This window comes from Rattus rattus, chromosome 4 (assembly GCF_011064425.1).
Source record: "Rattus rattus isolate New Zealand chromosome 4, Rrattus_CSIRO_v1, whole genome shotgun sequence".
In the NCBI taxonomy this organism is placed as follows: domain Eukaryota; kingdom Metazoa; phylum Chordata; class Mammalia; order Rodentia; family Muridae; genus Rattus; species Rattus rattus.
In genome coordinates, this window is record NC_046157.1 from 169,796,838 (window position 1) to 169,812,948 (window position 16,111).

General features: G+C 36.5%; 1 pseudogene; it reads right to left on the reverse strand.

The window, feature by feature from the left end:
- Positions 1 to 612: 612 nt before the first annotated feature.
- Positions 613 to 3,180, reverse strand: LOC116898588 (annotated as a pseudogene).
- Between the last annotated feature and the right edge of the window lie 12,931 nt (positions 3,181 to 16,111).

The following is a 16,111-nucleotide window of genomic DNA, read 5'->3' on the forward strand; positions in this document are numbered from 1 at the left end:
AATGACAATAAACATTACTGGTTTATTTATTTTTGTTATGTTGCTATGCATTCTCTCTCTCTCTCTCTCTCTCTTTCTCTCTCTCAATAAAACAATTGTATTTACTTAGAAGCATTCAGAAGGTCAACAAAACAGCTGCAATTTTTTTTTTTGCAATTACAGAGTGGTAGTCAGTTAACAGAACAACAATTATCTTTGTATAAGCTGCATCAGAGACACCTGAAGATGAAAAAAAAAACTAAACAAAAAACGAAAATGAAACCAAAAGAAAAAAGGGAAAAAAAACAAAGAAAAAATACAAAACCAAACTACTGTCCCCGTATATAACTAATTTGTGCTGTGCACCAACAAGAACCTGCTTTAATTTCCATGCCAATTTATACCCCAAGACTGTACCAGGCAAGGTTAGTGGCTATGGAAAACACCACCAGGACAGGGCTATAGACAGACACATTTGGTACTGTGTTAACTATCAAAAAAGACATTGTACACTTTAAAAATAAATCTTACACAGCCTTGCATTTCAATTTTTTTTTCCTTAAAAGGAGTGAGTTGTGTACAGTGGGGTAAAATGTTTTATAGACAAGAAAAAAAAACTGTGCTAGAACCAACTTATTCATTATTTTCTTCCTCTTTGTCTTCCTCTTCTTCCTCTTGCTCATCCTCTTTATCCTCCTTGTCGTCTTCCTCTTCCTTCTTTTCCTTGCTCTTCTCAGCCTTGACCAACCCCTTTTTTGCTGCATCAGGTTTTCCTTTAGTTCTGTAGGCAGCAATGACCTTCTTCTATTTCTCCTTCAGCTTGGCGGCCTTCTTCTCATAGGGCTGCTTGTCATCCGCGGCAGTGTTGTTCCACATCTCTCCTAGTTTCTTTGTGACATCACCAATGGATAAGCCAGGATGCTCGCCTTTGATTTTTGGGCGGCGGTCAGAACAGAACAAGAAGAGGCCGAAGGAGGCCCCTGGGGGCACTGGGGTCCTTGAACTTCTTTTGGTCTCCCCTTTGGGGGAATGTAGGTTTTCATTTCTCTTTCATAACAAGCCATGTCAGACTTTGTTTGCCATATCTTCAAATTTCTGCTTTTCTTTAGCAGACATGGTCTTCAACCTCTCTGAGCACTTCTTGGAGAACTCTGAGAAGTTGACAGAAGCATCCGGGTGCTTCTTCTTGTGCTCCTCCTGGGAGGTTTGCACAAAGAATGCATAGGAGGACATTTTGCCTCTCGGCTTCTTAGGATCTCCTTTGCTCAAGTTTACTTGATTTTCCTCCGTGAGGCACAGAGTTGCCCAGTGCCCGTCCGGCTCTCGCTTGCCCTGGCTCTGTCTTTATGGTGCTCTATAAAATACATACGTGAATTCTGTATGCTGTGTTGGCTTGCATAATCCTCTTTTGTCTTCTGCTTAGCATGTTCCTTGTTTGCATAAATGGACCATTTTGAGTTTTGAGTGGTGGATTGTGTCATCCATGTTTGTGAAAATCCATTGTATAGAGGCACAAGAATTACGAAGTGACCAGATACTGAGTCTCAGAATGTGTCCCCATTTTTATGTGATTCTTGACTGAGTATGTCTAAAACTTCACATTTGGGATGCCACAGAACTATACAAGACTATCTTGTATTCCTTTTCCATAGAGGCCTCACTTTAGTACTATTCTTGTATATTTCTAAGTTTATATTCCCAATTGTTTATAGGTCAGAAAAGACAGGAAGAAAGATGGAAGCTGAAAGGCACTGAGATAAATTCTGTGAGATCTTGTAATGAGAATGACAATGATGTATACGTCCACAGCAGACCACGGAGGTGAGCAGGACATATGGTATTCCGTTATCCCCTCAGCATGCCCATGATTGCTGAACTGAAGCCATTTAGGAATATCAGAGTGGAGAACTAATCTATTGGTGAATGGTATTGTTTTTGAAGGCTTCATGGTGCTCTATTTCTATGAATAAATTTTCTATGGAAAAAAGAGATGCCTTTCACTGAAGTTCATTTTAGAAGTATAATGATTAATAATATTGGTGATCTAGAAAAATAAATCCTTAATTGTTTCTAGACACTATTAACCAACATTTTATATATACTCACTTCCTGTCTCTGTTACTCTTTCTCTTTCCCTCTCCACATAATATATAATGTATCTATATAATATATATTATATATAGTAATATATTTGTATTACTTAGCAGGATAAAATTATATGTAAAGCATGAATTTAAAAATGCAGAAGACAACTTCTGAACTAAGTACACCACTTTCTGTCCATATATGTCTATAAAGTGTTATTGGCAACAGTGTCCTGTTTATACCACTTCTAGAATTTTGGTTACAACATAAAAACAATTTATTTCATAAATATATAGTACATTTTATTGTCAAATAATTATATTTCTAATTATAAATGGCATTTCGCTTCAGTTTAACTTGAAAATCTATAGCAACATATTTATAAATGAAGACAAATTTCTGATGAAAATTATTTACATGCATGACTTGAATAATATTATGCTTGTCTGTCTTGAAAATAAATAGGAATTAAAATGTATAGAGTTTCTGTCAAAAAAAAACCACAAAATTTGTCATAACATGACTACAAGTAGATAGCACTCAGAGTTAATGGGATCAAATAATACAAGATACTCAGGTCATAGACCATTCACCCAGAATACATAAAAGCTTGTGTAACAGATAATGTTTTTTAAAACATAAATAGATATCAGAAATGCAGCGACTACACAATATAAAACAGAAGTACTGAAAATGTTTAGGTAATATGTATCTAATAATGAGAAATGATACTATAGATATAACAGTTACAAAATCTGTTACTGTTTCAAAGGCTTTTAGGTTTTGAAAAAGAGCCATCTAATAAATGTTTATAAATTCAAATAAATAAAATTTTATAGATTAAAAACTCACAGAAAGGCAGCAAGAACATGTAGAAACATGGGATCCATGGCCAATTGTCCTTGGGAAGTCAAGGAATCCAGCCACAGTGAATGGTATCATGACTTTGTGTCCAAGTCCTCCTGTGTCATGGGGATCCTGAAACATGACAAAAGGGGACATAGTTTTCAGCTCTTCTTGATATTTCCCTATCTCATCACACTGTATTTTGCTAAATTCATGCTTGTTCTTGGGGACTATTTGAACAGGAAGTCCTACTATACATTTAGATCGCATATTCTGCTGCCCTGCCCGATAAAAGGGCATTGGAAGAAGAAATGATTTTTACTTGCTTGTTCTCGCTTTCCTGGAAAGTTCCTCCATCAGATGGCTACAGATGCATCACTCTTTGACTGCTCTTAGAGATAATTTCTTAAAGGTTCCAACAGAGACTGAAGGTCAGCACCTCTGTAGGAGTCTCCAGGGCCATAGCACCATACTGGGTACCGAGACATCTAGCCTCTCTACAGGGAGATGGCATTTATTGAACTAATCAAGACTACATTTCTTAAGATATCTGATATGTAATCAGTTCTGTGCCTGTAGAGATCCTTATTAGTAAAGACTGTAGTGCCAAGTCACTTTGGTATAAAAATGTGAAGAATTAAATAACATTAATTTTTTGAAAGAATTTTGAAGGCTTTGAACTAAAAAAGTGGTCGAATATTGTAAACAGAATGCAATGAGTCATTAAAGTAGAAGTTTTGAAGATAGTAGTTTTGAAAGCAATCCAGGAATCCAGCTTTGACGTTCTAGAGAAGGACATATAAAGGACCTTCCTCTAATATTTAATATCTGCTGCCTGTGTCCCTGCGACTTGCCTGTGTATGAATTTTAAAAGGGAGTGCCTAATTTTTTGATAGGGGAAAATGTCAAAAATGCATAATGACATGGTGATTATTGATAGAACTTACATAGGTCTACCATACAAAGTTCAAATAGAACAGAAATAACTATAAGTTGTACAGTAGAGAAAAACAATCACTAAAAATCTTAACTTTATATCCAATGTTAGTGTTGAAGTTGTTACAAGATTAGCACCGTTAAGAGCCTGTTCTACACTGGAACAAAGGGAAGGGTTATCTCAAGCAAGACTCTCCTCAGCTAAGCTTCCAAATTCTGAGATTGAGCCTAAGCCATCTCTCCATATAAATCAACTGCATACAAACACTTCTGCCAATGAGATTCAGAGAGTTCGTTCCAACATGATAGACACATGTGGCAGTGCTGTCCATCAGTAATGTGTTAGGCCTTGGAGCTTCCCCTTGAGCTGGTTCCCAATTTGGGCCTGGTACTGAACCTCCTTTCCCTTGGGTTCTTCTCCATTTCCTTATTTCAGTAATGTAGCAATAAACTTTGAAGTTCTACTTCACGCGGCATATGGGACTGTTTATGAATCCTTTTCTCTGTTACACCTAGAAAATCTGAAGTATTCATTTCCTTGGTAGTGAGGGCAATACCTCACCAGCTCTGAATAGCTAAGGCAGGACTGCGAGTTTTCTCTGCCATAGTCAAGAAGAAGCTTCTAGATTTGCATTGCCCAGGGCATGTGCACCTGTGCTAGCCATCAAAAGATTAACAGCAAATTATCTCTATTCCCCAGACCGAATTCCTCACCTAAGTGCCAGATGACCTTTAGACCATCATACCTGACAGTGAATACAGATATATTATGTTGTCATTCCAACAAGGAGATGTAACATGTGAGTTTCACTGTAACAATAACTTTGTGGCTTGACTTTTGGCTGCCCTATTGGATTCTGTTTTTTACCACCTTTTCTCCATACTTTTAACATCATCAATACTAGGTAGGGGAGAAGGAGGATAGACTAGAAAGGGAACGTCAATCTCATTTAGACTAATTCCTATGGACTAAGGGTGTCAAGTTCTTGGAGCAAGTTTGGTCTTCATCATCAAGATATCTGCAACAAGTAATTCAGCAAACAGAAAGGAACAACTAGCAAAACCAGTAGTAACCAGCAACCAGCAATGGGATCAGGGGCAGCACCCTCTGAGGGCTCTGGAATTTTTATACCTTCTCAAGAGTCCCGAAACAAAAAATATCTTCAACTGACAAAATCCTACCCCTTGCTAGAGCATGAGACAAATCATAGTCAGCTGCCATGGACTATTTGAAACAGCCCTATATCCCACATCTGGGATTAAAACAAAAGCATAGTCACATAACATTTCTGTGTTTTTAAAGAAAGCAAATTCTCAGTAATAACTATACGAGTCTGTATGATAATTTGATGAAGTCTATATCTGATTCAGCTGGAGCTGGATGGTAGGGTTAAGTTGCACAATACAACTTTTGCACACAACCAGGCATTCTTTTTTTTTTTATTAACTTGAGTATTTTTTATATACATTTCCAGTGTTATTCCCTTTCCAGGTTTCCCGGCAAACATCCCCCTCCCCCCTCCCCTTCCTTATGGGTGTTCCCCTCCCCACCCTCCCCCCATTACCGCCCTCCCCCCAACAGTCTAGTTCACTGGGGGTTCAGTCTTAGCAGGACCCAGGGCTTCCCCTTCCACTGGTGCTCTTACTAGGATATTCATTGCTACCTATGAGGTCAGAGTCCAGGGTCAGTCCATGTATAGTCTTTAGGTAGTGGCTTAGTCCCTGGAAGCTCTCAAACAGGCATTCTTAACGTTTTTCCCCTGGCTTTGTGTTCTTTGTATATAATATATTACATTGATCTGAATATGCATTAAGGAATCATTTTAATGTGACTAATTGATGACTGTTGTGATTGACAACAAATTACCCAAAGACTCTTCCTGTTTAGCGAAATTGTTCTGAATAAATAAATATTCAGAGTTATTAACTGGTGCTGCTTTTGTATTCTCATCAATGAGTTGCTAATACATGCTCCTGTGCACATTCCAAAAATCAAGACAGGAAATGGTTTTTTAAAAACATTTCTTGCTTATCATAATTTCTGTTGGTTCAGGTGTTTCTGTTAATTGAGGGTTAGTTGTGTAGATATTGTACCTGGGCTCTTGAATCTATTTCTGATTTCATACTTTGACAGTCAACACTTTCCTTTGTTGATTATTCCAGAACATTCTTATTGGTCATTCAATCCAACAGGATAAGTCACATCTTGTCATAGCATGGTATGCCTGCTAATGTTCCCCACAGAACTATAAAGATCAAATACTTCTAATGTCCCAAGAACTCTTCTATAACCCTAGTATTGCCTAGTACACCCTGTCCTTACTCTAGCATCTTAGGAAAGGAATCCATGTCCATCACTATATCATTGAACAAATTTCACTCCATTGAATAATCGTTCATGAATATTTTTAATCAATAGTTAAATATTCTGCTATACTCATAGGATCTATATCTAGCCCATAATCATTTCAGAGGTTTCCTCCAGCACCTGATGAGAGCTTTAACTCCCATCATAGGGAGATCCACAGCCAAACAGTAGGGAGAGCTTTCAAAACCTTGCATAAAATTAGAGAAAGGGTTGTGGGACTCAGAGGGGTCAAGAATACCGGTAGAACAAGGCCCACAGAATCAAATATGCAGGGCTCACAGGGCCTTACAGATATGGAAGAGGTAACCATGGAGCTTGCACGGTCTGTGTTAGCCTCTCTGCATTCACGCTGTGGTTGTTTAGTTTGAGGTTTTTGTTGGATTTCTAACAATGAGAGTAGAGGAGTCTTAACTCTTCTGCCTATTCTCAGGAACTCTTTTCCATGACTGGGTAGCCTTATTCAGCCTAGAGATGAGGCGGGCCTAGTCTTATTGCATATTGTTATGCTATCATGTTCAGCTGTTATCACTGGGACATCTGATATTTTTAAAAGAAAATAGAGGAGCAATGACTCTGGAGAAGGGGGAGGTCTGTGGGAGTAGGGACAGGGAGAAAGGGGATATAGTTGAGATGTATTGTATGAGAGAAGAAAACATTTTTTGAAAATTGTTAAATTTATGAAAGAAGAATACAGTTTAAAAATAGTTACATCTCTACTCTTGCTTTTTCATTCTCTCTCTATATAATGATACATTCTTTGCAACCTACAACATTCAAGTACTTAAAAATTCAAATAAATATTTGACCCCATTTTGTTATTATAGTTCATCCATCTTTTTACTTGATTATAACTGAGATATTTCTTTAGATACCCATTAAACAGGCACATATAAGTCATGATGTATTTAGTGAACTGTGGACTTTGTTGAAGCTGAGGATTCTGGCAGAACTACTTATAATTTTAATAACTAAGCTCAGTTCTACCTCTTGTTTGAAGTGTGCTCTACTGCATGAAGTAGTTCATGTAACAGATAACTATAACTATTTTGGGAAATATAGATTGTTGAAGGTCAAGCTCTAGACACCAGGGGCAGAATGCAGGAGAATTGAGTTACTCCTGCAGAAGCATGGGGAAAATAGACTATAGGATGTTACATATGAGAGCAAATTAATCTTGATCTTCATTTGCCATGGGGATCTGGGATGAGGCACTAGTCAAGTCAATAACAGCACAACAATCTCCACTGTAAATTACATCTGTCTCCATGAAGGTGATGATACCTGGCACCAGAGAGACAGAGAGGTGAACCTATGTGTGCACCGTGCTGTAAGCTACTGTCAATCCTCAAACACTGGGGACATTACTGACTAGCGAGCTGAACTCTTACATGGCAACTGCATGTATTCTTCTATTCCTCTGTTGAGTTCCTGAATTAATGGTGTACTTTCTCCAATTTATTATGCAGTGTTGCTTTCAGTAAATAATTCCTTGTGGCTTGGTGGTTTAGGTATTAGGCAGAAATAGATAGGCCCCACTGTCCTGAATCCAATTTTCAGCTGTGAATATCTCCTAGGTGACAGAAACACTTTGTCACAAATAGCCCAAATATCATTGTCTAGATGAATTCAGCAATGGCAACAATATTATTTTCTGTGTACAGTTTGAATTTTAGGAGGTCAGTGTTCACACTGCAGGCTATTAGCTTGAATGTTGAAATTCTAGGTTTCTTAAACACATAAAAAAAGAAACAGATTAATTAAAAAAATCAAAGCATAAAAGCCACAAAAGAGGAGAATACACAGTTACTTATCCAACATGAAGCTGCTAGACACTGATAGTACATTATTCTAGGAACTTTTATCAATATTAAGCAAAATTAGAAGTCTTGTATCTGATAAAGGAGATTTTAAAATGATTCATGAATAACATTTTATGTATACATTTGTGTGTGTGTATGTGTGTGTGTGTATGTGTGTGTGTGTGTGTGTGTGTGTGTGTGTGTGTGTGTGTGTGTGTGTGGTGTACCTTATTTGAGTTGTCTGGATTATTTGAGTTTGGGTTTTGATAGGTGTTAGCAGGGTCCACTAGAGTTGAAATTGAAATGGTTTCTTAATGTAGACTAATAATATAGATCATCATGGTAATATGCTTATCAAACAAAAATTAAGAGTATTTTATAGATTATTTTGTACTATCTCTTAGTGGTTGACTAATCACAGAACATCCATTAAACATAAGTATTAGATTAATTTGTTATATTAGTTCTCTTAAAAACTTCAGTTTGTCATCCTTACTGACCATATGTAGCCATCTAAATGACTATTTTGCCCTTCAAAAATACATCCTTCTTCTTTCTATAAATTTTCTGTGATTTCTGTGAGATTCTCTGCCTATTCCTACACATTCTGATAATGAGTATTCACACATTTGCTCTTCTAATTTCAGACACTCGCTGTACAAACGCATCATACACACATTTTTATCCTTCACACATTTTCTTCTGTCCATTAAACACAGCTTCAGCTATTGGTCAGAATTCATCCAGTATCTGCTTTGTATCTTATGAGATGTTGGCTCTCTTTGGTAATGTCAAATTGATGTGGCTACTTCACAGCTGTAGAGAGAGAGAAAAAAACCCCAAAAGAGTAGAGTTGCAGCCTAAATGTATAAAATAATTTGGGGAAATGGTGGCAATGATTAATAAAAGTAAGACCTGCGACTTCTCAAAGAAAAAAAAAAGAATGATGTATAGATTTAAAAAAAATCACACTTGATTTTGAATTATATTTACATAGAATAATCATGTGTCCAAAATGGGATGTAGATTCTTAAGAGAAATTACAGAGTAGGTCAAACAATATGATAACGTGTAATTATCTAGTAAGACAAGTTGAAGAAGCAATTGATAGTAAGGGAATGTAAACAGTATGTATGACAATGAAATGCATGTTTTATCTGAAACTTGTTAGAGCTGAGTATAAATAAATGTTTTAATTTTATAAGCATCACTTTGATAAAGATTGAGAAAGAGTGACTTATTGTCAAGTAAGTGAGAATCATAAAACAGACTTAAAATATAATGAGACCAAGGGCCAAATTATGAAGTTTGAAAAGGCAAAGAACAGGCATAGTTTGGAGGTGGATGATTAGCAAAAACAATTAAAATATTCTAAGATTATTCCTAAGGCTGTCATAGTTTAGAGTCTCAGTAACACATCGTTAAAATAATGCTTTGGTCGTTCCACACTAACCATACATGATGATAGCCTCACAAGATCATCTGATATTGGAAAAGTTTTTAGCCACGTAATGATGACCTAGCTGCCATCACATCACAGCATAAGATTCATGTGTGTGTGGGAAGCTGGCATAAATAATCCTACTGCCACTTTCGTTCATAAATGTCTACAGCACTAACAATTATATACAGTTCATAACACTTTATTATTTTTTAGTTCCTAAAAGTTTTAATGTCACTCTATTAAAATGAAAAATGGCCTAGAGTTATGAATGTAACAAAAATAATATCAGCTTCTAGCTAAGACCATTGAACTAAAAGGGAGCAAACTAATTCACCATCTAAACATACATTTCACGGACCCGGTTAAACTAGAGCATTCTTAAGGTCATTCCATATATAGCTGTAGGCATGATTTGTTGTGGAATAATTATACTTTAATCAAATAGAGACCTCATAATCATTATGAATGTGTTTGTTAGTAGCAGTTCCTATTATTCAGTGTTAATAGTAAGAACTGTGCAAGTCTGACAGGTTGATTTCTATTTTTGCACAATAATAATATAGATATCAAACTGTGTAGGACGGCAGGCTGTGAAAGGTGCATGATTCCTGGTCAAGATAGGTCGAATCCCCAGGGACTCTAAAAGGGAAGGCAGGTGCATTCCCAGTCTCCCAGGAGATCAGTGCCTTCTCACATAGCTACAGCCCCCCACAACCCACTGTAGAGAAGTTTGAGACAGATCAGTCACATAGGGCAATACCCCAGTCCCCTATATGTAGATGAGGTCTTCCCAAACTCTCAGGCCAAACCAATCCGAAGTACTGGCTATCAGAGACTGACCCATACAAAAACTGTATTTAAGATTCGTGTTCAGAAGAATTAAAGGTATGCAGGAATTATTCCATCGTCTTCTGTCATAAGAGCTGTAACACTGCTGCTTGAGGAAGAGATCTGCTCTCCCAAAATCGCCGCCAGAAGCTCCCCTGTACCCCTTGCCAGATTTTCAGTCTCCTGCTGGCTCCTCCCTACCTGAGCAAAGAAAGCTGCAGTGGCAGAAAGGAGCAGCACCAGCAGCGGGAGGGTAAAAGCTCTTCCCCCTCCCTGCTTGAGTTCTCTCCCCCTCACTGGAACCTGAGCACCTTAGCCTGGCCAGAGATTGCAGGGGAAAGGCCAAGGCATGAAGCACCACAAAACTGTACTTCTAAAATCAGTGAATACTACCTAGGCATTTATGACTGTTTAACCTACGATGGCGATAATAAATTACTTTTATAAATGAAAAGAGTTATTAATAAAAATTGTACTCCTCATCTGGCTTAGGTTGTATATGTCTTTAATGTCAGCATTAAAAACACAGAGGCAGGTGGGTATCTTCTATGAGTTTGAGACCAGCCTAGTCTCCATGCAGCTATGTACAGAAAGTCTGTAGCAAAAAAGAACAAAAACTAAACAAAACAAAATGGGCCAGAAGTTTACCTGAATGGACCACAGATATAGATACAAATATGAATATAGTTATATAATCCACACTCAGAAACACAATCATTATGTATTCTCTGTCATCTGTCTTCTCTACCATTGGTGACAGTGTCAACTAAACAAAGAACAATGAAAATAAGACATATGAAACGATCAGAGCTGAGGGCAGGGGAAGAAGGGACCAGAGGTCACAATGGAATAGCAGGTACCTGCGACTTGAAGCTCTTAAAGGAAAGAGCAGGGAGGGTACTCTTACTGAGGAGGGGGATGGAAGTCAGTACAAAAGGAGGAATCTCATGATCAACCCACGATGAAAATCTACAGACAGCTGATGATGTCTGAGAGAGGGAGAGGTAGCTTATCTAAGGGGTTTGTTTACTCGGTGCAAAGTTGTCACTCATACACAAAACTAAAATGGATACAGCAGCCTTTATTTAGATATTTGTGCGCACAAATACATATATATGTAGCAGTAACAATCCTGGAAGAAATGATTATTGACTTGGGAGCTGTAGGGCATAGAAGGATTAGAGGGAGGGAACTTGGGTTGGAGAGATGAAAGGGAACGGGGGAAGTGATGTAGTTGTGTCTTATTTAAAAATGAAAAAGAAATTTATATATAAAATAAAATATTATATATAAAATAAAATAATGTATTCCAAGCCCTCCAAAGGAAATATATATATATATGCCATTACATAATATATTATTGCATATAAATGTTTATATATGAATGTGTATATATATACATACATGTATACACATACACAAGTATGTCTGTGTGTATACATGTGTAGTATATTATACCTATGTTAGCTAGCATTAGCTTCCTCTACCTCAGTTTTCTCTATCTACTAGTTGTGCGATGCTGTCACTCCAGGGATGGATTTTGGTCATGTATTACCCAGTTTATGTCAACTTTAAAAAAGCTACAGTCATAAGAGAGGAGGGAAATTCTATTGAGAAAATGTCTCCTGAAGAGAAACCTGTAAGCGTATGAGCACATAAGACACTTTTCTTAACTAGTCATTAATGTGAGAGGTCCCAAACCACTCTACGTGGAGGTGCCCCTGGGCTGGTGGTCCTTCATTCTATAACAAAGCAGACTGAGCAAGCACTGAGGAGCTAAAGTTCATTAAGAATACCCATAGTCCCAAGAAGGTATTTTCTCTATTCTTTGTTTCCATCACAATGTGGAAACTTTGAAATTTGCTTTCTAGTTTTTATTTCTATTGATGCAAAGGTCATGTGGCCAAAGATTCTGAAATACATACAGATTGATATTTACATCATCATAAAGAGAAATCATCCAAAGCTGGGAACATCTATATCACATTGGGTGTGTATTTCCCTTCTACCAAACCTACTCATGCACTGAAAGACAAACATAGATCTACACTTCAGCTGCTGTAATGATGCGTAAATGAACATGGGAGTGAAAATGTTCCCATGCCACTTTGACTTTAGTATCTTTGATTATAGAACCAAAGAAGAGTAGTTAGGTCAAATAATAAGTTTGTTCTTTTAGATACTTTTGCACTGTTTTGTTCAATGACTATACGAACAAGACTGAAGTTGTTCACAGGGGTCCATTTTATTGGACTCCTCACTAAAACATATTAATGTGGTAGTCAATTTAGCAGATGTGGGTTAATATTTGTTTATGGTTTAATTTCTATCATTGTGTTAATTAGATATAAACAAGCTAGATATCTTTTTCATGGATGTGTTGGCCACTGTCAGCTTTGATATGTGTTTAGTAAAGCTTTCTCCAATTTTACATGGCTATTTTTTCTCTTGTTATTGGGTATTTTGACTTCATGTTTATTTTACATTAATTATTTGTCTAGTATAAAACTTACCAAATTTCTTCCCAGGATATGGGTTGTGTCTTTATTTCCTTTACAGTACAGAGGATTTAAAATTTGAAGACATCCAGTTTATTTTATTTGCTTGTATCACCTACACTGTTAGAATTCTCAGAACTTTGTTACACAGCTTTGGACTTGATTATTTATCCAGTAGTGACCTAATTTTCTGACTAACTCAGGGCCATCCCCAGGCTTATCTTGAATTCGATATCATCCTCCCTTAGGATCCTGAGTCCTGGCATTACAGCATGAATTTTCACATGGAGCTTATATAGCATTTGTTTACATCTTTAATCCATTTACAATTCTTTTGTCTGTTCTGTGATTACGCTCAGTGTGTAATATAGCTTGGTCTCCAATAACCTGACTTAAACTATCATGCTACAATCTAGCAGTTATACACCAGCACACCCTGAACTGACTTTATTTAAACATTTTATAACAATCTTTCCAACCTTCCACATATAAATAATCAATATCAGCACTAAGTTATATGGAAAATATCATTTTTGTCTGTTCTTGAAATATTTAATAGATCACTACTTTGTGGAAATATGTATTTGTTTCAGGACTCTAGAGTGGTCTATTAACAGATTTCTAGTATCATTGTTTATTAATGTGTTTGAAATCTAGTAACAATTTCTATTTCAATGTTGTTATTTGGTCAAATTTTTCTTTGAATATTCAAGGTTCTTTGTCATTTTAGTAGTTCAGTAGTTTAGTAGTTTATAATTTTCTAAAGAATGTAATTAAAATTTCAATAGAAATTAAACATGAAAAGTCAAAATGATTAATCAGAGAAAGATTTGACAAAATGATTCCGATAGGACATGCCCTACTCTCAGGAGGATAGCTCATTAAGAGTAACACAGAGAGAATGAATTCCATGTGTTCAGTCACTTTAGTTGGGGGCCGCTCAATGTAGTCTGTTCAGTGCAGTTTAGTTGAGGTGAGTAGGATGTGAAAGTCAGTGCAGTGAGTGTAGTGCAGGGAAGCAGAGTTCTTTCATGAGTTCATACAGTTCAGTGCAAGTCAGCAGAGGCATTGGGAACAGGAGAATAAGAAAGAGACAGACGATTAGAACAAACTGCCAGAGTTAGTTTGAGGCCAAGTAGAGCAATTCAGTGAGAAGCTGAGAGAAGCCAGATTGAATCAGTCATCTTGGAGAAGAGTTTGAGTCAGAACAGCTGAGTTGAACCAGCCAGCCAGAGTTCAGAAAGAACTAGAAAGGGTGAGCTTATTCATCATTTAGCTCCTGAAACAACAGTTACATCTGGCAACTAAAGTTACTTTCACATAAAGTGTTTCAGGCAATACGGTCATTTTAATGATATCAATTCTTCCAGCTATGAACACAGGCTATCTTGTGATTGCTTTCTGTGTCGCCTTTATTTACTTTTAATAATGTTGATCTTCTGATTAGTGTCCTTCACTTCCTTTGTTAAATTTATTCTTAATTCTAATGCTATTATGAAGAATTTTTTTAATTTTTATTTTTAGATGTGTTGGAGTGTTCTAGTGCAATTCTCTTTCTGTTGTTTGACTTTGTATTCAGAAATGTGACTGAATTTGTTTATCATTTCTAGCAAATGTTTCGGTGCTGCCTTTAAGACTGTGATATTAAAATATCTTCCCCATCAGAGAGAATTTACCTTCTTCTTTCCTACATCTTAAACAGTGCCCATGATTGATACCTTTCATTTCTTATGCTGGCCTATATTGCTAAGATGCCCAGCTCTATGAAGAACAGAGGTTAGGGAATGAGAGTCTTTGTCTTCTTGTTTGCTTAATCTTTCTAGGATTGAGGCTTGCAGGATTTTTACACATTATCTTTAACAACCTGAGTAATTTTTCATCTATAACTAACTTATTGTGTGTCTTTATTATGAAAGCATATTTTATTTATTACAATTGCCTCTTTTTATACCTCTTGCAATGTCTAGAAATTTTTTAATTTATTTTGTTGATATAGGTAAATATATTTAATAATTTGTAGGTATCAAACCTACAAAAAGATGACCTCAAGTGGATTTTTTTTCTGAATTTTTATTTTGGCATAGAGCTTTGAACTTTATTCATATAAGAAACTAATATTTACAATACCCAGGACTCTCCAGAATTCAGTATCTGCTCCCCTTTGATACACAATCATCCCCTCACGTATTTCTAGCCACATGAACACCTTGGAAATTTTACCTGAAACTTCCAACCCTGAAGGTTAGAAGAAAATAATGGTATTTTCCCTATTCCTGATTAGCAGTTATTTCTTTTCATATAGTTTTTTATTAGCGCAAAAACAAGTCTCTTGAGTTTCTACCAGGAGAGATGTTAATTCAGCCTTCAGATCATAAGGTTAAAACCATCACCTGCCTTTCTTCTGTGCTGTGCATGGACCTCCTAACACCTCACTTTGTAGTGTGGAAGTTCTGAGTTCGCAAAATGGTTCTGAACAACATTATGATCCTAATGAATAGCATGTAAGCTCATACCATTACAACTTAAAGCTTTATTTTATGTACTTGCTGCTTATTAATGAACCATAGTAATAGACTCTTCCACTGCATTTTACTGCTGATCATTATCAGAACTAAGACAATTCCTCTGCTCCTGATGAATCTGAACTTCTGCATTTTGCATTACCCACATAGTAGCAGTATAGTTTCAGAAAGGGGATGCGATGGTTCCCTCATAATGTGTGGTCTTCAGATAATTTACCCTGGGATCTGGGATAGTTACTTTCTATGTAAAATAGAAGCACTGGGTAAACAACATCACAGAGCGTCATGAAAATGAAATATTTCTAGGAAAATAAAACATGCAATGAATCTTGGCTACTTTTGTGTCACATCCCAGTGTAATTTCCCTTGGCTAACTGCAAATTTAAAATTGTCTATTTCTTCAACTGTTTCAGATATTGTAGTCTTGCGTTACATTTTGGTTGCTGTGAGTCTATCTGCTATCTTGATGAAATGGTGCTATTCCAGAATAGGCCTGTTTTCTATGTCAATGATTTACCATATCACCTTACATTTATAACAATTATTTAATATTGTGTATGTGAGAAAATATATGTGTTGATATATATATATATATATGTTGTATATATGTGGGTGCTCATGCACATGTATTCAAACATGTTTGAGAGCTGGTTGTCAAATTCAATAGTTATGCGTTTTTAAGTCAAACTCTTTCATTGACCTGGTACTCACCAAGCAGGTTATTAGCTGGCTAAAGAGTCTTAGTAAACCCACTGCTGCTTCTTCCCTCTCCATGATATTACAAGTACAGATATTCTTGACCACAT